This window comes from Melozone crissalis, unplaced genomic scaffold, assembly GCF_028551555.1.
Source record: "Melozone crissalis strain CALT ecotype California unplaced genomic scaffold, PUWL_Pcris_2 ptg000027l_1, whole genome shotgun sequence".
Lineage (NCBI taxonomy): Eukaryota > Metazoa > Chordata > Aves > Passeriformes > Passerellidae > Melozone > Melozone crissalis.
In genome coordinates this window covers 10,650,894-10,675,290 of record NW_026535805.1, presented here as the reverse complement: position 1 = coordinate 10,675,290, position 24,397 = coordinate 10,650,894, and the positions used below count along the sequence as shown (strand labels likewise).

At 37.7% G+C, this 24,397-nt stretch overlaps 1 protein-coding gene across 1 annotated transcript in view; it reads left to right on the top strand.

Moving 5' to 3' along the window:
• BABAM2 (BRISC and BRCA1 A complex member 2) overlaps window positions 1-24,397 on the top strand; it is a 161,225-nt gene that overhangs the window by 98,363 nt on the left and 38,465 nt on the right. The gene's annotated exons all lie outside the window — the stretch shown is intronic.

Sequence of the window (24,397 nt, the reverse complement as noted above, 5' to 3'; positions counted from 1 at the left end):
CCAGAATTTTTTTTTTTTCTTTTGCTCTGTAATGGGAAGATGGTTAGATGACATGATGTGTAATTATGTAGTGATCCTCCTAATTTGTTCCATGGCTCACACATTGGGTTTCTTTTGTGCCTGTAATGAATGTGTAACTTGCTTTCTACCTCCTCAAATCCTGTTGTTTTGAATTGATGCTCTTGTTTTTGTTCATTTACCTATCGCTTTGGTTTCTTGTACTGGCTTCCATTGGGTTCTTATTTCTTTACATTCCATCTCTATTTCCTGGTTTCTCGTTTGGCTGTTAGTTTTCAGCTCTGCACACATCTCTGAAAATGTGTTTTGTTTTTGAGAACTGAGTCTTTGTTTTTTGCATGCCAGGTAACAGTTTTTCCTGCAGTTGACATAGAAACAGCAAGGAGAGTAGAATGATGAGTGTACATCCTGACAAAGGAAATCTTGTTGAAAGTTTAGGTAACATTTGATCTATAAAAACCTAGCAGGCCTTTTAATTGTGTGACACAGAGAATCACTGCATGTCCAGAACAATCATTTAGTGTTGTCTACAATTCCAGTGCCTTTGTTGCTCTTAAAGTATTTTAACATTAGTTTTTAAAACTGTGTTTATTTTGCTTTTTTTTTAACATTATTTCTCTTCAGAATTAATTGTTTCCATTTATGAAAGAAGGGAAACCTTCAGGATTTTTATGCAACAGTGAAAGCAAAAATACTTCATTATATTGTATTTATCTACATATAATTGAAAAAAAACTTTTTTCCCCTTTGTGACCGTATTCTATTTAGACTACATGTCTCAGCATGAAAAAGATGATATTTCTCATTGCAATGAATTTCTGTACTGTCTTTTCATAGTATGGCGTTAACATTTTGGGGGTCTCATCAATTCATAAAATGCATCAAGTGCCTTAACCCAGGATAGCTGGAGTGGTTTTGTAGGAAATTCTTTTGCAGCAAGTAAGGGGTAGTTCTCACACCAGAGTTAGAGAGCTCTTTGTTGCAAAGGAACTCTGAATCATCTGGGCCAGCTTCCTGCTTGGCACGGGACTGCCACCAGCACTAGCTTAGGTTTTGTGTTGCAGTCTGTCCATGTCTTGAGCACTTTCCAGTGGAGATCCTTCAGGCTCCCTGAGGAACCAGTCTGCTGCTCTGCCACCCTCCTTAGGAGAGGACCTCTTCTCAAAGTCCAATCTGAGACTCCCAAGGCCTCAGTTGTCCCAGTCCTTGGAACATGAATGTCCCTTCAGACTGAAGCTGTGCAGTTGGTCATAGCAGTATTACACGATGTCATTAGCTGTGTGTCATGTACTGCAGGGTGGAAGCAGAGGCTTTTTGGTGAGTCTCATCCTGCTTCTCCAGCAGCAGGGATGGGTGAGTTCTCAAGGACATATTGCTATCCAAGATTTGTTCTGGTGGAGGTCATGATGAGCTGGTAAAAAGTTAAATTAAGTTCTTCTCTCGCTGCTGTCATAGTGCAGGGATAGCATGAGGAACAAGGGCATGAGTTTTCTGCATTCTGACAAGTATCACAAATGCATGGTCCTTTTGGACTAGCTGGTGCATGACATAAATTACAGCAGTGCATTGGACCCCAAATATTGAAGAAGTTGGGTCAGAATATGGGTGGCATTATGCCTTGCAACACCAAGGCACATAATACTGGGAAATATCTTTATTCTTTTGGCTCTGTGTACTGAAAGCTTCAAGTTGCCTTTTCAATACACAGATGCTAATTTGTATTTTCCTTTCTTAATTTTATATACTATAGCAGAATTTTCAAAAAAAGTAAATAAATACCCAGAAATAGAACACTAGTCATTAGCAGTGAATGATCCTGGCAATGCAACTGGCATTACTGAGTGCTTTACACATACAACTGAGTACACTTAAAATGTTAGAAAAAGGATAGATTTATCCTGATTTTGTTTGTTATACTAATGCTGTGAAAGTCTAGCATTCTATTTTTGTTCATCCACCAATCTGTTCAGCACATTTTGTTTAATAGTTTAATGGTAGAATCTATATGCAACCACCCATGTTACATCAGACTCTGCAACTGGAATGTTGTTTACTTTTCACCAAGGCAACTCCCTGTTTTTGTTAATTAATATCTAACAAGGTCCTACAGCTGACTCCCTTTAAAGTCAAGAATGTAGGGGTGTAGAGGGTTTATAAGCACACTGTGCTAGCAGCAGTGTCTTTTGTACAAGTGAACTGTTAAAGGACATCGTTTGGGATGGCTTTTTTCATTTTTATGTGTGTGCATATTCTTTTATTCTTCTGCAGTTTTCTTGGGCAGGTTATGTTTGTACTGCATGTGCATACCCCTTTAATACATGGTGCCATGAAGTTATTCTCTTAAGCCACAGAAGGAAACTGCCAGCTTTGTGGGAAAGTCTTCTGCACCATTCTCTCACCATTCTTCTGGGGACTAAAGGAGAACTCACGTTTCTGACATGGTCAAATTGACAACAGTGGTTCATGTCTAAAATGCATTTTATTTTTCTTATTTTTGACAACAAGACATCCCTTGCATGTCTCAATTACCACGGTACCAGAAACGATTTTTTAAGTGTTAAGGAGTTTTATCCAGGCTTGATTTGAAAATATGCAAGGAATACAGAATACACAATTTCCTTAGTGCTGTTCTACTGATAAAATAGTTTACTGTCTTTTAATTGGAATATATGTTTTTACAAACTTAAATGTGCTTGTCGTCTTGGTACCCTTCTGGAATAAAATGGTACCAAATGCTGTCAGGATGTGTGAATGTATTCATGTGTGTCAGAAAGACTTCATGTTTGGGAAACTAGAAGCAAATAGAGACTCCCTCAGATAATCTGTACCAGATAAATGTTGCTAGACTTAGAAATGTCTTCTTGTCTTCTTTCTTTTATAGTCAATTTTTTTAATGCAAAATATCTTCTCATTTACCCTCCTCAATTAAAGCCCTGCCTTAACTTTCTAGGCAGTCTTGAGGCTATCCGCACTTAGATGCACTGATACAGATTCCTCTAGTATCTCCACTGGTGTTATTTGTGCTATGTCCTCTAAAGAAATGGAAATTTAAAAATTCAGTATGTGCAGAAGCACTATTTTTTCCACTATGAAAAAGATCTTTTTAATAATTTGGTATGTTTTTGAGCCTTGACCCCACCAGTGTATCTCAGTAACCTAGTGAGAAATTGATAATGCGGTTGGCAAGCTGATTAAAATTGTATCTTTGGGCAGGCAGAAAAGACCTTTTAATTTAATTCAGTCCTTAAAACCTGTAAAAATATTGGGTTCTATTTTAAGAAGAAGTAGTAGGTAAATAGTGTTCCACCCAAAATCTGCCAACTACTGATTGTGTTTGTGTTCTCTTTTTTTTTTCCCCTTAAGTTCTTTTGTTGTAGGAGGACATCTTGGCAAAGCTTCACATATGTGGTTAAGTGCTTGCTGAGCCACAAGCAAATAATACTGTACAGTTAAGCATTTCTTCCTGCATCACCAATTTCTATTCTCTTGGGCAACAGGAGTTCAAATCTGGGCAAAGATGACAGGCATAGACCTGTCTGATTGGATTAATAACATAGAAACTGTTGTTAGCCACCATAGTAATATTTTACAGTTGATCTTGTGGTTTCTCAACCCAGATTTTGGTTTTATTATACCAGCAAATAGATCAGTGGATAGCTCTTCAATCCTAAAGGACAAAAGGAGAATTGCTTCAGGTTTGGCAGATCCAAATTCTGCTAAAGGAGGTGAAAGAGGGTATGTGGAAGCCTGAAGGGCAGTGATGACTCAGAGATGGCTTCCAGTATATTGACTATGGGGGATTTCTTTTTAAATGCTCTATCATTTTTGCTTGTGTGGCATTTTCAGGCTCTTTGAATGCCTTTGTTTGGAAATAAGAAATAATTACTTTGAGGAAGTATAAGTTTTCCAGTCAATATGTTCATTCACGCCTGGAATGGAGGAGGAAGTAGAATTATTTTGCTTATCACTTGGATATTACAGTAAAAAGGTTTTTGGATAAATTTATTCAATCATAAAATCAGTATTCTACAGGGAAAGTAATGGGTCTTGTTATGTGTTGCTTGGGGAGTGACTTCAAATTTTTCCTTTATCTTCACTTTTCAAAAAGCTCATGTAGTATGTAATGAGTAGTAGGATCTATATTTTGGATTGTGCCATGAAATTGAATGCATGTGAAAAATCTATCTGTGACTTAAAATTTGCTTTTCTGTGCATTTGTAGTTGTCATAAAGTGACAAACAGCTAAGACTGGGAAAGGGAAAGCTGTGTTAGAGGAACTCATAAGGAGCTTTTGGGAAAGTAGTTCTGAAATTCAGGCGATGATGTTCAAGGAGTTTTGAACTCACTTTACAGTGAGGGTGTAGAACAGGTTGCCCAGGGAAGTTGAGGATGCCCCATCCCTGGAAGCGTTCAAGGCCAGGCTGGATGAGGCTCTGAGCAGCCTGGTCTAGTAGAAGGTGTCCCTGGCTGTCCATGGCAGAGGGGTTGGAACCAGGGGATCTTTAAAGTCCCTTCCAGCCCATGTTATGATCCTGTGATATGCCTATTTGTCATTTCTTACACTTGTAACATGGCATGCATTCAGTTCTCCTCAGAATACTGCAGTAGGCCTTGATAAGATCAGTTTATAATTTTGTACATCCATTGTGAAGTCTAAATCTTTAGGAAGTAAAAAGACAAGTCTCTTTTGGAAATTAATTTGATCCTTTGAAGTTACTGCAGTGTCTGGGCAGTCTTGATGCGGTACCTGCTGAGGAGACATGCACCTTGATTAGGATACCAGTCACAATGACAGTCAGAACTGTGGCTATTTAAAACTGTTTTATGTAGAAAATATGCAAATGATCTGGTTGAATTAAATGTTGGGGAAGAACTATCTCTTTCATTTGTCTAGCTTTAGTAACATATGGAAGAGGGAAAACAGTATACAAAGTGACACAAGGAGGGGGAGTTTTGGGCTTGGGGGCTTTTTTTCAACAAAAATAAATAAAGTTAGAAATTTTTTAAAAACAAACTATAAACTGCATCTTGTTCTGTTAACTAATAGAAATACTTTTGGAAAGTATTTTTTTCCCCAGTTAGGAGCTTTTGCTCTTTTATTCTCCAGATCTTTTGGAGTTGTCCATGTTTCATCTCCCCTTTAATGTGTAGTTACATTGTGGGAAAGATGAAAATACCAGGTCCAGATTATTCATTAGAATTGAGCAATTCTGGGGTTTCCTGGTAGACAGATAGTAGAGTGCTGGATTTTCAAGGCAAAGTACGAAATTTTAAATTAAAATAATTTTTGTGTCTTTGGGATTATGAAACGTACCCTGAGACTTGATGAATAATAGTGCATAGTCTGCTGTTCTCCAGGCATTCCTTGCTTTTACATGTACTGCATTTTTATCTCTTCTTGCAAAGTTAGGAAATCAGACCATGGACAACATAAATTTCAACCTTTCCTAGCATTTGGTTCAAAGAGCTACAATTAGCTACTTTTAGGCCTGGCCAGGTTTGTCTCCATGCTCTTCAGGTTCTGAACTAATTAGATACTGAATAAATTCAGGGTTCCTTGAAGGCTAGATGGCCTTTTCCAACTACTGGCAACAGCTTTGGATAGGTCACTTTCCAAAGAGAAAGCAATTTGGAGCAGGTGTTACACAATCCATAGGAGGGTAAGTTTGACATGTAAAGACCTGGGTGTCTTTCTTTTTTCCCAACTAATACATGGATTTTGAAGTCACTTACTTAGGCAGTAAGTCTGTGCATTTCAGATGCTATTTTTCATGTATTGTCACGTTGAAAGATGAAAATTCGATGTTTCCCAACCAATTTTGTCTTTCATGCTCTGAAATTATGTACAATGCCAATCATATTAGAAACTTATGGATGTGCTAAATCAGTTGGTAACAGTTGCATGTCACAGGTTTGGCAGTCTTGAAGAATAGAAAGTGGTGACTTAGTTACAAGGAACAATCTAGATATTCGTATGCAGTACTTGAAAAGTTTGTGATGTATATAGCCATGACCTCCAGCCTCTTCAGTAATACTATTGCAATTGCTAATTTCTAACAAAAAGCTCCTCTCAGGTAGTCAGGTCAGTCAGAGCAGAGATGCAAATAATTTCTGTTTCCTTAATGTTTGAGAAGTGTGTCTTTGTGTAGCTCAGGTGCTAAAAACAAGCAACACAGTTTTTCAGGAAATCTGCTTCTCATAAAAGGATGAGATAGTTCCATTCTTCTTGACCACTTCCACCTTTCAGCATAGGATTCCAATGTAATTACAAATCTGAAGTGTCTCAGATGGTGACACACACAGCCCACACCCCCCTTGCCTCTAGCTTACACAATTCTCAAATAGTATCCACCTTTCAAATCTTTCTTTAGTGTAAACTTGAAGTGTCTTCTTTTTACCCCTTTGGTATTCTTTGTTTTCCTAAACTTGTTTGTGCTTAAACTTCCAACCTGTATTCTTTCACAGTAGGAAATTTCTGGTAACTTACTGCTAGGACATTGGCAGTATCTTAGCATCAGTTCAACAACCTTTTACAGTGCTATGGGGTGACAAGTTAGTTAGAAAGGGAAGGCTGGGGAATCTGTTAATGATTTTTTTTTTGTCTGATTTGGATGTAGCAAAAAAATGGAATGGTAGTTTAGAAATAGGTGGGCTGTCTTTTAATTCCTCATTAACAGACCTTTGGATTGATTCTCTCTCCCATGCTGTAATTCTGACAAATCTTGTTTTATTTGATCCCAGTGAAATAGCCAAGGACTGATTTGACTGTAGCTACTGAATTTATCTCCCATACTTGGACAGACTTTCTGTGGGCTTTTCTCTTAATTTTGGAGGGCTCATATGAGATTGTTCTCTTGCTGCTGTCTTATGTAATGCTGTTTCATGGACTCTGGATTTCAGTACTGAGATGTGCTACATGAAGTAAATTGGACCATCTAGTTACGCTTGCTAATACTTTTACCTTATTCCCTTTAGTAAAATGACTTCAAATATCAAGTTTGCATTATAACTCTCCCAAACACCAAACAAAGGAGAAGAACATTGTATCAAGTCAATGCTTGTCTTTGTCTTCCCTTTCTCTCCCCAAGCCTGTCAAAAAAAAGATTAAACAGAGGTAGCTGTATCTCATCACCCACATCTCTGCTCTATACTGCAGCAGCTGGAAAACAAAGAGCGCACAAATAGAATCAAGCAGCAGCATTAGCTAATTACAAAATTTGTTCAGTAACAAAAGTAAGAGGCCTTAAATCAAAACTCCAGCACAGCGTGTAAGTGGATCTTCACTAGTGTGTAAGTGCATACCTACATCATGGCCATATTTAGTGGATGGGGTTTGCTTGTGTAGCGGTGCATCCCACCCACACTCCTTTCCAGGGACAGCTTGTCCTCCTCCCTTGGATTCTTGCAGCTAGCCATACCTGTACACAGGGATATCTCTGTGTGCAGCAATTTGCTGGTGGTGGCTTTAGGCTAATTGTGTCCTTACTTGACTCCACCTACTCTGAGAAGTTTGACATACCCTGTTTCCCAAAGTAAATAGCATTTGGGGTTTGGTTGTTTTGTTCATACTGTTTCATCCCCACAGAGGAATGAAAGGGCCATTTTGTAATCTTCATTCTCAGTTTACTTCCTTCAATCTTCTCCTAAACCTCATCACATTAAGTGTTAGTGTTTCAAGTTCTCTTTCAAGCACATGCCATCCAAATCGTGGTGGTATGCAAAATGTCATGTTAGGCAACTGTTGATATTGTCAGAGGGATTGTATGTTAAGCTGGGGTGGGGAAGGTAGCACAGTATGTTTTGCAGAGCTGTGCATTTTTAAAATCATCGTGATCCCTGGCATATCACTTGTACTTGGAGAAGAGGGCAGGGTCCTACATCTTCAGATGGGGTGTTTTTCCAGATGTTCCACCCAGCCTGAGTTCGTGTCAGACAAGTCAGGTCATTGCTGCAGAGCTATTGAAGTTCTCAAAGGAGGATCTTTATTTATTTGAATGTTTCATTTGTTTCATTAAATCTGAAACTCTTTGAAGGTGTACTACATTTTACTGATCACAAAATTAGTTACTTTAAAACCTTCTCTGAAGGAAAAGAAAACGTAGGCATTCTAAAGTTCTGCCTTTTTCTCCCCATTAGTTCAGGTTACTCTAACAACTACTTTTACTGCAATTTTAAGCAAGCACCATCATTTAAATGATTTCTATCCACTTTAATCACATAATACTGTGACAATCCTTTTAATTTTTTTATGTAAATAGAGAGATACATGTTTGTGATTAAAATTTTGCACTTTAAATTGCCTTGCAGTATCATCTAAATATGCCACTCCACTAGAAAATCACATGGATGTGCGAAATGATAACAAAGTCCATAGAAACAGGGCTAGCACACGTGATATTTTGCCCTAAGAATTCTCCAGCCCTAAGCCATTGGTGGCTGAGTAAATCTGATTCATATGTAATCCTGAATGAATTTTTCTTTTGTGTATTTGTCCAGCCTACCCTTTGCATACATATTGCAACAGGGAATTTCACAGCTCCACTACATCTTGCATGAAGATGTCTCTCCTTTTAGTTTTGAAACTAGCTCTTCCTGTTAGCTTGGTATAAAGCTGACCACTACACTTGTATTGGAAGAGACAGCAACTAGTCAGTGCTTATTCATATTTTCAACTCATCATGTTATGGTAATCAGTCTTCTGTCCTCATTTTCTGGTTTCCAGACTGAGTTGTGCTGCAAATAAATTTCTACTTCTTTCCTCATGATCCCATACTTCTTTTTGTTTTGACTTTTTATTTTGTGCTGACTTGACTGAACTTTGATCATAACCCTAAGAGCAGCTGAATGCTTTGGTGCCCATTTTACATTTTTGGTTAGGGTTTTTTTTTTTCTGTGTGTATCACTTCATACTCATCTGTGTTAAATCTCTTTCTTACTGTCATCCAGTTCCTCTGCTTCAAAGCCTGTTCATTACTCTTCATAGTTGGAGTTTATTTTGACTACCCTCAATAGCCTGTCATCCCTGAACTGCCACCTGGCAGCTCACAGGTTTGTCAGGTCATTTACAAACATTTTAAACAGCACAAGTTACTAGTGAACCCTCCTGCTGACTTAACCCCACTGTTAGAGCTAATTATTTACTTAGACTTCTTAGTGACTCTTTCTAAGAGCTGCTATAGATGTGAAAGACAGGGCTACCCCTAACTGCGAAGGAATCAGTGCAACTTCTACACAGTGCCCATGTAAAAAAACCCACCTTCATCATGTCTTTGTCATTTCCACAGCCACCTCCCTTGACTTGGTTTTATCTGAGTGAAAAACCTTAGTTTTGCTCTGCTTAAAACCAGTGGTGATGATTCTGCAGGTACAGATGGCTCTTGGGCTACTGTTTGCTAATGTTAAATGATCATTGAGTTCTTGTTATGGTGTCCATCATCAGTTCTGCAGAGAGCTTGAGATGACCTTCATTGATGATCAGTCTTTGGGCAGCCCTATGAGAAACTAAAGGAAAGTTTTTAAAAGAGTATGCAGAGCTGCATTTAGGAGTATCCTCTGCACTCACCAAATGAAAACAGTTTAACCTGCAGACACTTGTGCTGGAGGGCTTTTGTCCTGCAAGAGCAAACTATCCTTGCGTAACAGACAATTGTTTTACAGTAAATCAGTAGCAAATCCAATGGTGAGTAGCTTTTGCTAGAAAATCTTGGTAAACAGAACCCACTGAAATCAGGTTCCTGATTGACTTTTTCCCTTTTCAACATATAAGAGCAGAAAAATCTGCTCAGAGTTTTCTGAAAAGTTAAGTGGTGGAAAAAACAAGAGCAACAAGGGCATGTACCAATACGTCTTTCTTTATACAATGTTTTTTATATGGCATTGGGGTTGGACCTTTCCTAACACATGCATTTTGCATTAGATTTTAAAATTCTAACTTAAGAAGTGGTGGTAAAGCTTCCATATTTTCTGCTGTACCGTGAACATAGTTTCCATCACCTTCTGGTATTTTGACTGTTATTTTCCTTGTGTTGATTCATTCACCTTCTTTTCCTACCCACTAAGCAAGATTAGTAAACTTGCTGAGAAACTACCAGAAATTCTAGAGCCTTTTCTCTAACACAAATTCCCAGCTTCAAAAAAACAAAAAGTATAACTCAACTGGCTGGGGGAATCTTTTAAAATTCACACCCTGTGGGTACTGCCCAAGAAGAGAGTCATAAATACACGTCTAAAACTATAAAGATTAATAGATTCCTGCTCTGGATTATTGAGGAAAAAAAAGGTCATATCTCTAAATGTAGACTAAAAGGCCTTTGTCAGATGTTTTCAGTGATATTAAGCAACTCTTGCTTTCCAGTAAAGCTGGGAGCTGGGAGACCAAGCAACCTTTGAAATTTGCTGCAATTGGAAATTGCCTCATGTTTTCCATTATAAATATTTTTCTTTTGTTTCTTGTATTTAAAACATTTTCAGTTGCAGGCTGAGGTTTTCCATATGAGATAGCTGTTTCAAATGAGTCCTGTTTTGAAGCTTCCTTAGGGCTAACATGTTTGCCTTACTGATTCAGTTTCCATCCCTCAAGGGGCATCAATATTTTTTTCAGTGACAGTGTCAAGTTATACCTTCCTTTGACACCTCAGGTTTACAGAACTTTTTATGAACTTTTTCTTTTGAGTATGCACCTGTGTGCACTAATGGTAAAGAAAGTGGATTGCTAGTGTTGTGTTGACACTCCTGGGGTTGTGGTTAAGAAGGCATTTGTAGAAGCTCTTGGAACAGTGGTTTTGGCAAATGATTTACCTAATGGGATGGATTTTCCTATGCTTGTTCTTTTTCAGAAAGTGTCTGAGGAACACTGTCCTCTCTCTGAATTGCATATGCAATGTGAATTTAATCAGTTGATTTTCAGTTTTTTGTTTAAGCTTTCAGGTTAATCAATGGGATTGGTTTGGGAGTGGGTTTCTTGGAATTGCTATCATTTTCTGCATAGAGCTTGAGGTTTTGGCTGTTTTCCTGATGCTTGCCTCTGCCAAGGACTTCAGTTTCTCCCTAGATATGTTGTGTGATGGGAAATTTGGGTTATTTTTTAATCTGGCTTCTAAGAAAATTGATTTTGTGTGCTGTAAAATTAATAGGATCATGTTATCTGTATGTACAGGTATCTGTCATTTTTGTCCTGCTAACATTTTTGAGTCTGCTGGTCAATTTGAAAGAAAAAAAATTGCAGAAAGGTAGAAGTCTCAAATATGGGAAATTCACGTCATTTTTATATTCCCATGAATATAACCACTAAGAAGAGGAAGGTACTGTTACTTACACCTGAAGGAAAGGCTGAAGCCTCTCTGTAGTCAGTGCTGAAGATCGCTTCAGTATTCAGTGAGCAGAGAGTCAATATGGGAGAAAGAAATTATGAATATTCTAATCTTAGGAAGTGCTTCAATTAGAATTCATGCCTTATTAAACATCAGGTGAAAAAAAAGCCTTTCTTCTGTCAAGATTCCTCTCCTGAATGCATGCTCTGCTATCTTGCAAGGCATAAACAGCATTTGAAGCTTTTCATTTGGCAAAGGCATTTAGGACATCTTTCCAGTGTGGTTTCTCTGATGTTTGTAAGGACTGAACTCCTGCTGTGCTGTGGCTTTAACACAGCCCGTGTAAAAAGTCAGTCTGACACATTGTACAAGTCCACTGGAAACCAGACTTTGTTACTGTGCTGCTCACCAACTTCCTTCTTGCTTCTCCTGCGAATAGTCCTGATTCTGCAAATATGGAGGGGTAAACATTGACTGGCAGGTAGTCAGGAATAACAGAAATACCGAGATTACATTTGTCGAGTAATATAGCTGATGTTTACATACGGGAAACTCATAAAGAAGTAATTCATCAACCTTTATTAGGTCATGTCCATATATTGGTATGACATTAACGTTGGTAGTGTTGTGTTGTTATAGCACGTGTGCACAGGAGGATCAAATTACTGCAGATGTGTGAACCAAAACTTTGAAATTGTGATTCTTCTGGGGGCTTGGGGGAAAAAAAAATGTTGACTTAATATTACACATTTTGTATCTGAGCTTACGTATGAGTTGCAGGTGGTTATAGGAGTAAAAAGGCAACGCCTCATTTTATGAAGGAGACGTTCAGATAAGGATTTATATGTCCAAGGCTGTAGTAACTGAAATAAATGAATAAATAAATAAATAGTGTATTGTATTATACAAATGTCGAGTTTGAACCAGCAAACAAGAGAAAGGATAAAATAAAGGGAGTTATTGGATTGGCTGTCTTTTGTGAAGTCAGAAGTAGATTAATGATATTAAAGACTCTCATCTCACTATTGCTTTTTTTTAGCTTGAAAACAATACATTAGGTACAGTAGATCCAAATCCTGATCTAAGTATATTGTTATTTTAAACCAAGGTGGATAAGAATTTACCTCAGTAAAAGAGGATCAAATCTCATTCCCTCCTTTGTATCACAATGCAACTGTTAAACCCTATGCCTGATTCTTAATCTGGAGTGAAATTGGGCATGTATAGCATCCTGGCATTGCATCATTACCCTGAGCTCTTAGTGAAAGGTAAAAAGTCTGAAAGCATGAGATGATTTCTTTGCTGTCAGTGTAACCCCTGTGATTTTTAAAGACATTGAGAACAATCAGTGTCCAAAGAAACATGAACTACAGAGGTAGTTACTAAAGGAAAACCCTTCGGTCATTTGCAAGAAGGAAGCCCAGTGAACACAAGCTATATACAGGGAAGTTTAGATTTAAATTCATAACTGTATTTTTTTGTTTTTTTCTTTTTTACTCCAACTTCAGCACACCTAAAATCTTCATAAGCTAGCACATTCATTATAATTCACTTAAAAACATCCAATAGTGGCCTGTATGTTGAAGACAGGAAATAGTAGAAAAAGCAAAGAGCATATGATTTCTGAGAACTTCTGTATTCGCAACAAAATAGTAACCTAAGCTGGCAAGAGCCCCAAATCAACTATTTCTGCCCAGGTAAACTAGAATTCTGAAACACTATTTATAGATTTAAGTAATATGGAATGTTTAATTTTTTGCATTCTTTAGTCAATTTTAAAATAACCTTTCATGAGTGACAGATCTTCACAATTTAAAAGCTTGTGGAGTTCTCAGTCCGAAATCATGTACTTCTGTGGTTGCAGATCGATAGCATAGACGGTGTGCAGCACCTTCTTTGAATGTTGTAAAATGAAAAAACAGTTAACCTGCCTGAGTGGATAGTATCCAAGGGATTTTGGTGACACTGTGATGTTATTAGTTGATGGAAGGCAGAACTTGGGATAAACTGAAATGGCTCAACAGCAAATTTCACCTTGAAATATGCTGAGGACCTGCTTGGGAAATTCTGGTTGTACTTCACTTCTGAGGTAGTTGTGAGTTCTGCTCAGCTTTTAGTCACATACAGTAATATTCATTCCCTGACAGAAATTGAATCAAGGATTGTCTATTAATGTATTTGAAGCAATCTGTAGAAGCACTATACACAAATTGTATTATGTGTTCTTAAAACACTTTGCATTTTTAGGTAAAAGGTATTTTAATAAGACATGTAGTACTGCTTCGATGCTTTTATTTTTGGTAATCATCTGATCTTTTTTGCATATCTATATGACTCAAGAGCCCTAATATGATTTCCAAAAAGAGAATACTTTATTTAGGAAGCAATTCAAGATGTAGAATCTTAATATTCCAGTCTTACTAAATGACAGAACAGAAATTATTTAAAAGCAGACAATCTTTCTGAAAATGTCATTCTTCAACTAAAGAGCCTGGTTTATCAAAGCATCCCATAAATACGTCTACTTACAGATGCCATTTAGGCCATCCTTATATCTTACCACTCAACATCTTAAACATTAAGCAATATTAATCAAACCTTTAAAAGTGATAAGGTATACTAATGTAAAGGTGGAATTTTCATCTTTCAATGGGCATGTAAGTGTTTGCAGCTTCTAAGGGAAAGAGGGACAGCTTTAAAGACAGTTTAGGGGGTAGAAGTGTCTGTGTTTGACTAATGGCCTGACTGATATCTGTATCTGCGCTATGAATGTTCATTATCTCTTCTGGGATAAGGGGAATCTTGTGAAAAGGATTTTTTGCTCCAGTCTTTGCCTTGCATAGCCTTCTATAATGAATGTGCTCCATGACCAAAATCCAGGCATATCAGTGTAATCAAAATACAGGAATACTTGTATTCACCTTCTCACCAACTTAAGCACTGCTGTTAAGTTACAAATCATGAGATTTCCAGTTCCTTGTGTGTATATGGGGTCCCTGCTTCAGTTTTAACACAATGAAGACCTTTGGATTTATTTTCTTCCTTTTCTGTTTTAAAAGCAGACCTGTGTCTGCCTTTTTACAGAAGGAACCTTTGTTACTTCTGATGTAAGACCAGAGTTTCTAAGTGCCAGTGTTTTCTTCTGAGAATTTTTCTCAGTCTTTCCACCTACCAAAGGCTGCCCTTGTGCAATGTGATCCATAGCTTTACTTCCCTCTGTTTTGAAGAGAACATATTAGGATGATTTTTGAATTATTTGTGTTCATGGGAACAAAACAGACTTACACAAATTCCTGTGGTAAAGACTCTGAAAGGGACTGTAAAAACTGTCTGAGCAGATTGATATCACCTTGTTAAATGAGTAAGAGTTTAACATGGTTCATATTAGCTTGTCAAGCCACAGTGGCTGTGTTTACATGAAAAACTGATGTTCTCTTGCCTTGTGTCCACATGTGTATTTGGCTTACATAAAACCAGAGCGCACTCGGCCTCCTGGAGCATTTAGCAGGAGCACCAGACCAGACTTGTAGCATTCCACATCATTTGTGAACATAAGATAAAGCCAATTTCAAGATCTGAGCAAGAATGCCCTTTAATCATGCTGCATACACATGGAAATCAGTGTCAGAAGCCAGATGTATGAAAGAAAAACATTTTTCTCCTTTAACTTTCTGCCTCCCTCGGGCATTCTTATCAATGACCCAAATGCTCAACTTCATATCCAGAAGTTTTCCAGCATGTTGCTCTCATTTCATTTCTGACATTTTTCTGCAAGTTTTCTTGCCCTCTCAGTGTAAGCTAATTAAACGTGATGCTGATGAAGCAGAGGACAGGATGTTTCATACAAAATGTTTCTCCAGATAGATGAGATTCACAAATGAGGATTACTGTATGGCCTAAGGAGAATGAAAAAACACCTACATGAGAGAAGTTTACAACGCAGCAGTGTTTTAGCACAGAGGCAGAAAATAAATGTTCTGCAAAATGACTGTGTCACTGGAAGTGTTAGGCATTAAGCAATATAGGAAAAGATTAACAATAAGAGATAATTACTGTAATTTGGCAAGTAGATTAGGGAACATAAATAAAATAAGGAACAATATGAGCAAGTGCAATCACAAAACATAAAGGGCTGCAAGTTATGCAAGGAAATGACTGTTGTTCTTCAGAAAAAGGCAAGAACAGTAGGCACGGAAGGCAACAGAGTCATAAGGTTTTCAGAGTCATTTTTCTGCTTTGTGATAGACACTGCTGGTTAGCTGTGTTTAGTACAAGTACTGGAAAATTACCTGCCATGTGTACAGTCACAGTGTAGTAAAGTGGATGTTATTGAATGGCTGCTGTAAGAGTCATCAGAAATTACAGATAGATACAGCATGTTTGTATGTATAACTGATACTGTCTTAGAGCAGTTATTAATGTATATTATCGACTTTATTGAGGGATAATAAGAGAAGATGTACATGGATTTGTGATAAATATTCTGTTCAACTGAATTGCTTGGAAGATCTTCATCACTAAAGCAGAGTGGATTATAGAAGAGTAGATCAGTATCTTAAATGCTGTGAAGCACTGTGTAACATACTACCCAGGCTTCAGTGCAGTGAGGAATTTCCAGGGATCCTTACAATAAATAAGTCCTGGATTCTTTGTTAATTTATTGGGTGCTATTGTTTCAGAGGAGCATACTGCTCACAGCGTACCAGCAGTCCAGTATTCTCTCTCTTCTTTCTGCAGAAGTTTGTCATTCCTAACTCCTGTCTTCATGCTACACCATTTTTAGTTCCTTTGACACAGCTCTTCCAAGTCATTACATTTTTCCCTTGAAGTAGAAGAGCCAATGCCCACTATTATTTTACTTGCTACTTAAAGGCCCTTCATATATTCACAGTTTAGGGAGTTATAAATATATCAGCAAAATAGGTAATGCCCTTAAAAGTACCTTCTGAAGAACAGGAATTTGAAGAATAACAGACTCAACTTTCTTCCTTCAGAGTTCATGAGAAGGAGAAATTGGGAGAATGCATTATTGTAAACAAATTCCTATGTTTATGTTGTTATCTCAAACTAATGCAGAGTGGAAATGTTTAACAATTCAGTAACAGTTGACTTTTTTTTCACCCAAAATCTTGTTTTGTCTTAGTTGTGATGAGTCTCCAGCCTCTTTCATGTTTGCTTCTCTTTCTGAGATCCATGCAGAAGAAAATTGAAGGAAGTTAGGCTACATGATCTTTCTCTTGTACGTTTTTGAACTTCTGTGGAAATGAAAAAATTCAGGACTGCACAGTGCTCTTTTTATTTACTTATCTGCACATGTTGCTTATCTTATATGCCTTTTCTGTTCAGTGATGTTTGCTGCTGCTCTATTTGTCTAGATTTCTTTCTTACAACTTTTCCTGGTTGTTTGGGAGTTTTATTTGCTGTTGCTTCCTTATTGCACTGAATTCTCTGTGAAAATCTTCTCTGACCTTTCTGCACTTCTCACTCAGGTTTCTCTTAATGTGTCGCCAACCTTTAAGAAATAAGCAAAATGCTTTGGAAATTATTTATCTACATTGTAAGTGATAAAGGTTTAAGTCTCCTTTCTGCAATGTGCATGCTTCCTACCCTCTCATTCAGTTCCTCTCTCTGCAGTGTAGCTTGAAATAGTAGACTGTGAAAGTTCTTTGGGACAGGAACCATGCCCTCCTCTTTAAACTGTGGGACATCTAGCAACTGATTCGGGGCTTCTTATATCTATTTCCTGTAAATATTATTTAATTAATTATTATTTAGTAAAAATATTTAATATTATTAATTGGAATTAATACTACTAAGCAGTACCTTTTAGGAGGGAAGGGGAAGGATACACCAAAGTTCTATTTTTGATATCATAAGAAGTGTCTCTAAATTCAGCTCTTCTGTCATTTGTTATGGATTCTCATTATTATCTGCCCCAGTTGACTGAGTATACTACACTTGCAATACACATTGCTACTGGTGATATTTTTGCAGAAAAAGTAAGGGGGCATCAGTTCAGTCAGTTGCAACACAAAAGCAACATTTGTCAGAGATTTTTAGCCTTAAAGAGAAGGCTAAAACTCTTTCTGTAACCTACAGAACTTTTCATATTTTCTTTTTGAACCTGTTAGTAGTGTATTATGAAAAACAATTCTATATTAATACTTTGAAACAGTTTGAAATATATTGCTTTATACTTTTCGCTTTTATGTTGTCAAAATGAATAAGTGACCATAAATTTTGTACCATTTTATGGAGTGATGTTGTTGACACCAGTTAAGTTAACCTGTACACTTCAAAGCCTCACTGATAATTTCTGTTGCTTGGACTTTTCCACGAGTCTGTACCTTGAGGTGTGATGGAGGTGCCAGAGGACAATCGGTGGTGCTGGGCTGCCTGCCTGCCCAGCTGTCTGCTCTGAGCCACAGGTCAGTTCATAACAGGGGCCCTGTCACCAGAGAGGGAAGCAATGTGGTGCCTGTTGTAGGCAGAGTGCTTGGTACCCTGTGGTACCACTGTGTCCCAAGTGTCCCATCAGCCAGGTAATAATTGTTATCCTCTTGTGCTTTTGTTTCTTCAGAGAATGTGAGATGAGAGGATGGTGGAGTGCTCCCTTTCCCAGCACTAGCAGCCCAGGTTTTCACTCATTTAACACATCAGTAGAAATCTGGCAGTCCCCTTTACGCAGAATATTTCTGTGTGTAAAGATCCATTAAGCAAAGGAAAAATCCTTTCAGTCCTGGTTTATCAAATACAAAGGAAATACTAATATTTTCAGATTTTTATGCTATCATACAGCAGTAAGAAAAACTTGATACTGCAGGAGTATCTGTTCTTTCTGCCTCTAGCTCTCAGTACTCAGTGAAGGGATGAGAAGAAACAAATTTCTAATCTAATTATAGGGTTAGCCGTCTATTAATGTCATGCTACTTGAGTTATTTTCTTTGAGAAGCAATAGAATCCTGGGGACACAGCTCTTATCCCCACAAATCCTTCAGTATTGAATCACTCTAGGTATGGTTTGCATTTAAGTCTGATAGGTTAAAGTCTGCTAGAACCTAGAATCTATACACTTAATGTAAGTCTCCTTGGTACGACCACTTTGTCTAAAATGGCTAATACATTATAGGCAACTGCTTCTTTCTTACAATTTTACCTGCAGCAGAACAGAGAAGTTGGACTAACCCAAACATGTATTTATTAGCTTTTAAAATTACTTCATCCCACAGTTTTTGTACTACTTTATGAATGTTATTAAACTTCTATGTACTTCAGTATAAGCATCTGAACATAATAGGTGGGCAAGCAGAGAAGCAGGATGGCTGAAATAACATGCTAGAACATACAGAGTCAGCAGAAAACTGAAATAAAGCTCAGTAAGTCTGACTTGCAGTTTTCTGCACATTCTGTGAAACTAGAATACATTCTGGTTTTAGTATTTGCTCTTTACAGTGATTATTTCATATTTTTTTCCAGTCACTAGTCAGGACAAGCTCAGAGGTATTTACTCTGAACCATTAGTAGGTCAAGGAAAAAATGATGGTATCATCCTTTCAGCTCTAATGGCCAGATGCTGAGTCTGAGTTTGACCAGGATTCTTTCTTCAGATAAACAGATTTGGCATAGTTTCCCTCTAGGTCTATTTGTGATTGTATTTCTTTTTCCAGAACATTCAATAATATAGATTAGATCAGATTAGTTCTCTTTGCTGAAATCATACATTTCTGTTTTACCAGTATTACAGTAGAAGTAATTAAAAGAAAAAATTGTTTCTTTAAAAATAAAATGGAAATTTTTTTGGACATGCTTCTCTTTGTGATAGATCTGAGTGGACAAGCAGTATATTAATTATGTTTGCTTCAAATGGACTATTACAGGAAAGGAAAGAAAATGCTGTCTCAAACCTAGACTGTCCAATTTTTCAGTACAAATGTTCTGTTATTTTACTGCTAAGTTTTGTGTTGCTGATGGAAGCACTATCCCAAGGCTTCTGCCAAGCACCACGTTGTTTGTGTGATAGGAGGGATTTGGTTACAGTCAGGCGAGTCTGAAAAATGGTAAACTGACAGCAAATCTGGGATCATGGTTGCTAAGGCAGCTTTTGTGGTCACGTGCTTTTATTTGATGTGGTTCCTTGTGTCTCCTGTGCCAAATGGTGTAATGTACTAAAGTGATGAAACTGCAAAAGAAAAAAAGTCAACTATTTACTTCAGCAACAAAAGACAAAGAGAACAGGGAAGGAGATCAAAGCCCTGAATATGCCTCTCAAAATAGGAAAAAAAAGCAAAAAGAAGGGAACTTCTTTCCACATGCTTGAGGCTACTCTTGGGTATAGCCGTCATGAGTAATAAACCCTTTAAATGCTCATGTCTGTCTGCAGTGTGCTTCAGTTTCAAAATACAGCAGGTCTTACAGAGAGTTAAAAAGGTAATTTTACCAGTCTTGGTAAAATAAATGGCCATAGTCTAAAAAGTCTAAAGTCTACTTTCCATCACTGGTGCATAGATTTGACAGTGCTTTAACACTGGCCACACTGACAGAAAAGCTTCTAATTACTTTAAACCCATTTGAAAGGTCTATCCATTCAGAGGCAAGTTTTTAATCTGTTTACATTTTCAAAGTTAGACAAATCTATTACTCCATCATTCACAATCATTGAACTTGTCTTTTCCCTGTTTTCTGTGTGTTTTGCAGAAAGAATATATTGGAGTTACAAATGTTGAGTGCAGTCAATATTATGTACTGCTCTCTTTTGGTTTAAAGCTGTTTAATGCTATATCATACTGTATTCAGGATAAGTATGATTCTTACAGTTCTGAACCTCCTCGCCCAAATACACGTTTTCTACTCTCCCTAAAAAAAAAAAAAAAAAAACACAAAAAAACCCCTATCAAGTAAGGTACCTCCTTTCTTTTCTTTGTGATATTTGTTTCACAGCAAAGTATAAACTGTATTATGTGTGCACAGGTCCTTAGCTGTAGTAGCATAACCTGTGTTAACATTTAACTCTTCAAACTGTGATGTAGAGGGTGGTCTGAAATAATCCTCGTTTTTCAGACTTAGCTCAAAAGTTTCCCAGCAATCTAGACAAACCTGCATTTTTTTCTCTTTGGAGAGAGAGGGAAGCAAAATGAATTGCAGGGAAGAGGTGGTGTTAATGCAGGAGTTTAGGGGAACTAGGCAGGCCCAAGAGCTGTAGGGGCAGGGGTAGAGATTAGGAGTAAGAGCATCTCTCTACCTGCCTGCAAGTGTGCCTTGCTAAAGCACTCAGTTTGCTGAGGTTGAAACTTGCAAGTACCCATCCTCCCTAATGAAGTGATGGGCAAATGACTGGTTCTTTACCCATAAATACTCAAGAACAAAACAGTCACTTCTTGAAATTTGTGAATTAATGCTAAGCCATTTATTGAGGATGATTTCTTGAGAAAGACATTTTAATTAATTATAAGTTATCAAAAAATGTGGAAGAATTTTTCATTTTGTATGTTGGCGTGAATAAATAGATCCATTGAGAGACAGACAGAGCAAGTCACTTGGAATGCGCCAGTCAACAGCAGAAATGTAAACATACTCCAGCTATGCTTTCTGAACTTGTATTTCAGCATGTCACAGAACAAAACTTCTATTAATGCAGGCTGACTGCTGCACTTGTTGAATTCAGTAGTGAGTTCCTCTCAAAATGCAATTTAATTCACAGACCATGGATCAGAACCACATTGTGACTGACTCTGGAAGTCCAGGAGGGCAGGACCTTGCTGCAAGGAGTCTCTGCTCTGTCTTAAAATGAGATGTATGAAGTTGGTTTTCAGAGCTGAGTAGGCTTAGAGTAAGAGCAAGCAAATAAAATTCTGAGGCCAGCAGGTCTTTGTTCCAGCATATTTGTAGAACCTTATCTCTGAGACAGGTTGATCTACCATGTATTTTATCTTCATCTGGTACCAGTTGAAATGAAGTAGCATCTCCTAAGACTATTGCTTCATGAATTGTTAAAATTACCAAAAATACCAGACTGTTAGAATTCTAGCCTTTAAAAAGTAGCAGTTTATTGAAAAAAACAGTGTAAAAATCAAACACAATTCCATTGATTGTACTGAAACTATCCTTACTCCCGCAGCTGTAGGGGAGCAATTGTCTGTGCTTCCTCATCATATCTCTTGATGCTTTTTGTTTAACATTTTTTTGTTGTTGTGATAAAATGAGCATGGGGCTTTTTTGTAAGGGGTGTATAGCACTGATACTGAGAAGGAAGGCTTGATTGCACACGGAAGTGTTTAAGATCTATGCTCCAAGAGTCCCAACTATAGGGAAAGCAGAGTTGACATGCAGCAATCTTTAGCTTGTGCTGGTGAAATACTTTGCCAAATGGAATGTCCTTCACTATAAAAGGCTTCTTATACTTTGTTTTGCTCTTTTTCTTTTGATTGGTCTGTGAGGTACCTCAAAAAGCAGCCTTTGCATATTGAGCTGCATGGCAACATTCCCTTGCTCAATTGTGTCTATTTTGCATCCTTTACAGGTCCTTCTTTGGCACTGTGGAAGTCACTTCTTTCTTTAGTTGAAGGTTTATTATAAGTCAAATGAATTATTACATCCTCTTGCTTGGTCTCAAGGTTGTGAGGTACAGCAAATATGTTCCTTTAACATGACAGAAATTGTAGTACAGCACAGTCAAATCAAACTTTGAGCAATAGCTTCTTTACATGTTTAAAAATAAAAGGTAAATATCAGTTGAATGAGGCAGATGAATGTTAATTGCTGAATGTTTATAAACAGTTTTGAGATGGTCAGAGGCAAGGTCCTGTGCAAATGCAGTATTTTATTAAAATAGTTAATAAGCAGATTCTCTGACCCAATAGAGGGAACAAAGACGCCTGTCCACTCTTAATTTTCCCTACCCATAATTATTTCTACAGAATATAAATTACATGTGGTATAGCTTTATTCTGTTTTCAGAGGATAATTATACTAGGAACTCCAGCCTTCTTTCTGTGGAGGGACCTCTTTCTCAGAAACCACACCTTTTAGCAGTCTGTTTTTCATTTGAGAAGGACTGAATTTCCATTTATGTCAACACGTTTTTATGGGATAGCTACTTTCAAGAGATGGATACAGGTAAAATGGCAAACCCCTTACTCACAAATAATAATAATAATTCAGTCTGGAAGATGTATTGTAAGCTGATGATATAGGAGTGAAAGTTTTTTTTGCATGTGTAGTCTGTTAGAGATGACTTCTAGTTTCATACCTGCTATTGTAACTGGGAGAGAAGCCAGTAATTCCTGTTGTAGTCATCTGAGCATCTTCAGTTCTGTGTCCATGCTGCAAGGGAACTTGGACTTGGTGTCAAATGAGGCAAGGCAGGATGCAAAGTGGACAGCACCAGTTGCTCTGTGTGTGAGATTGGAGGCTTTTATGGATATATTTACATAATATGCAACGAGTTTAATAAACTGGAAGTCAGTGTCCTAAAGTGACCACTTCTAACATACCAGGAGGTGAAGTTTTCCATTCTCCAATGTTACGGATCGGTGGACCCGCTATACTTGCAATTTTGTAAGAACATATTGTTTCAGAAATGTTCCAACTTTCTAATCATCTTAGTCATACTTCACTGCTTTAAACCATCCACAAGTTGCAAAATTATATTCTTGTGTGAATAATTTTAGTAAGGGGGTAGCAGCAGGGAAACTGAATTCTGTTAAAAAAAAAATCCCATTCAAGTCTTACTTCTGCTGGAAAAGTTTGTTTGTTTTTTATGTAGCTGTGGTGTACTGAGGGCTTTTTTTTTTTCATCGTTGCATATGAAAAATCCAGACCTGCAGAACTGTTCCATGTGGTGAACAGTCTGCTAAACCCAGACTGTTTTGCCTGAGTAGCAGATTTCCATATACCTCATTATGAGTTTGGGATTTTTTTGATTTATGTAGGCTCTGTTCCTTCAAAGGGATGCATGACTGTAGACCTTTATACCTACCAAAGTGGTTTCTTATCAAGTACTGAGGAAAATAAGAGGCCAGATCCTGTTGGAGAGTAAGAGACTTGTTTTGCAGAGAAGAAATTTTCTTTCTAGCCAGTGTAATTTGTCATGGAAACAGCATGTAAACAGGAGGCCACCCAAAGTAACTTAGCTTTTGAAGCATTTTTATGGTGTCCAAGTTTGCTTCTGGATGGTTAATGAATGATGTAATCCACAGTGTGTAATGCAAATTTTGATTTGGTAAGGGACTATAAAGAAAGATTTAGGTCAGTGCTGCTAGAAGGAAGTAGCATGGACTTTACCTAGTCGTTGCCTTATACAGCCTGATTTAAATAAGTGTTAGATCTTTCCACACCAAAGAAGCCATTATCCTGAGTAATAGCAGGTGTGCTTCAGTCTTCTGTCCTTTGACAGAGGCAAATGGTTAAGCTGCCTAAATACATCTCTGAAGTTACCTTATTTCTGTGAATTCCTACCATTCAGTCCAGTATGTGCACGGACAGAATTAATGTCCTTGTTGTTGTCATTTCCTACTGGGCATGAACAAAATCATAGAATTATAGACTCTAATCATAAACCAATGTAGATGAGCAAGAAGGAGCTTATCTGGCCAAGCCACTCCTCAGAGCAGGGCCAGCTCATGGCCCCTGTTGTTCAGCTGAGCTTCGAGCACCTCCAAGGACATAGCACCACTGAGCCCCACTTCAGAGAAGCCTCTGACTCCACCATCTCTATAATTTTCCATTAGATAATTGAAGGCATCAATATGCCTTCAGCTCCCCTCCTCAGTATCCCTCCCCCCCCACAGTGTTCTCTGAAGGCTGAACAAACCCATTTCTTTCAGCATCCTCCTTACATCATCATGTACCTGATAATCTTTCTGGCTCACTGACCCCTTGATTTAGTAGGTTAACATCTGTGTTCTATGGGGAAGTCCAAAACTGGAGTCAGTGACGTGATTGATATTTGCATCTGGCCATCTATGACTCCTCAGTCCTAATTATTTTGATTATTCTTAGCTGGTTTGACTGAAGGTGGGTTTTGGAACAGCTAAGGACTTCAGGTCCTCTCCTCCACTACTAACAAGATATCT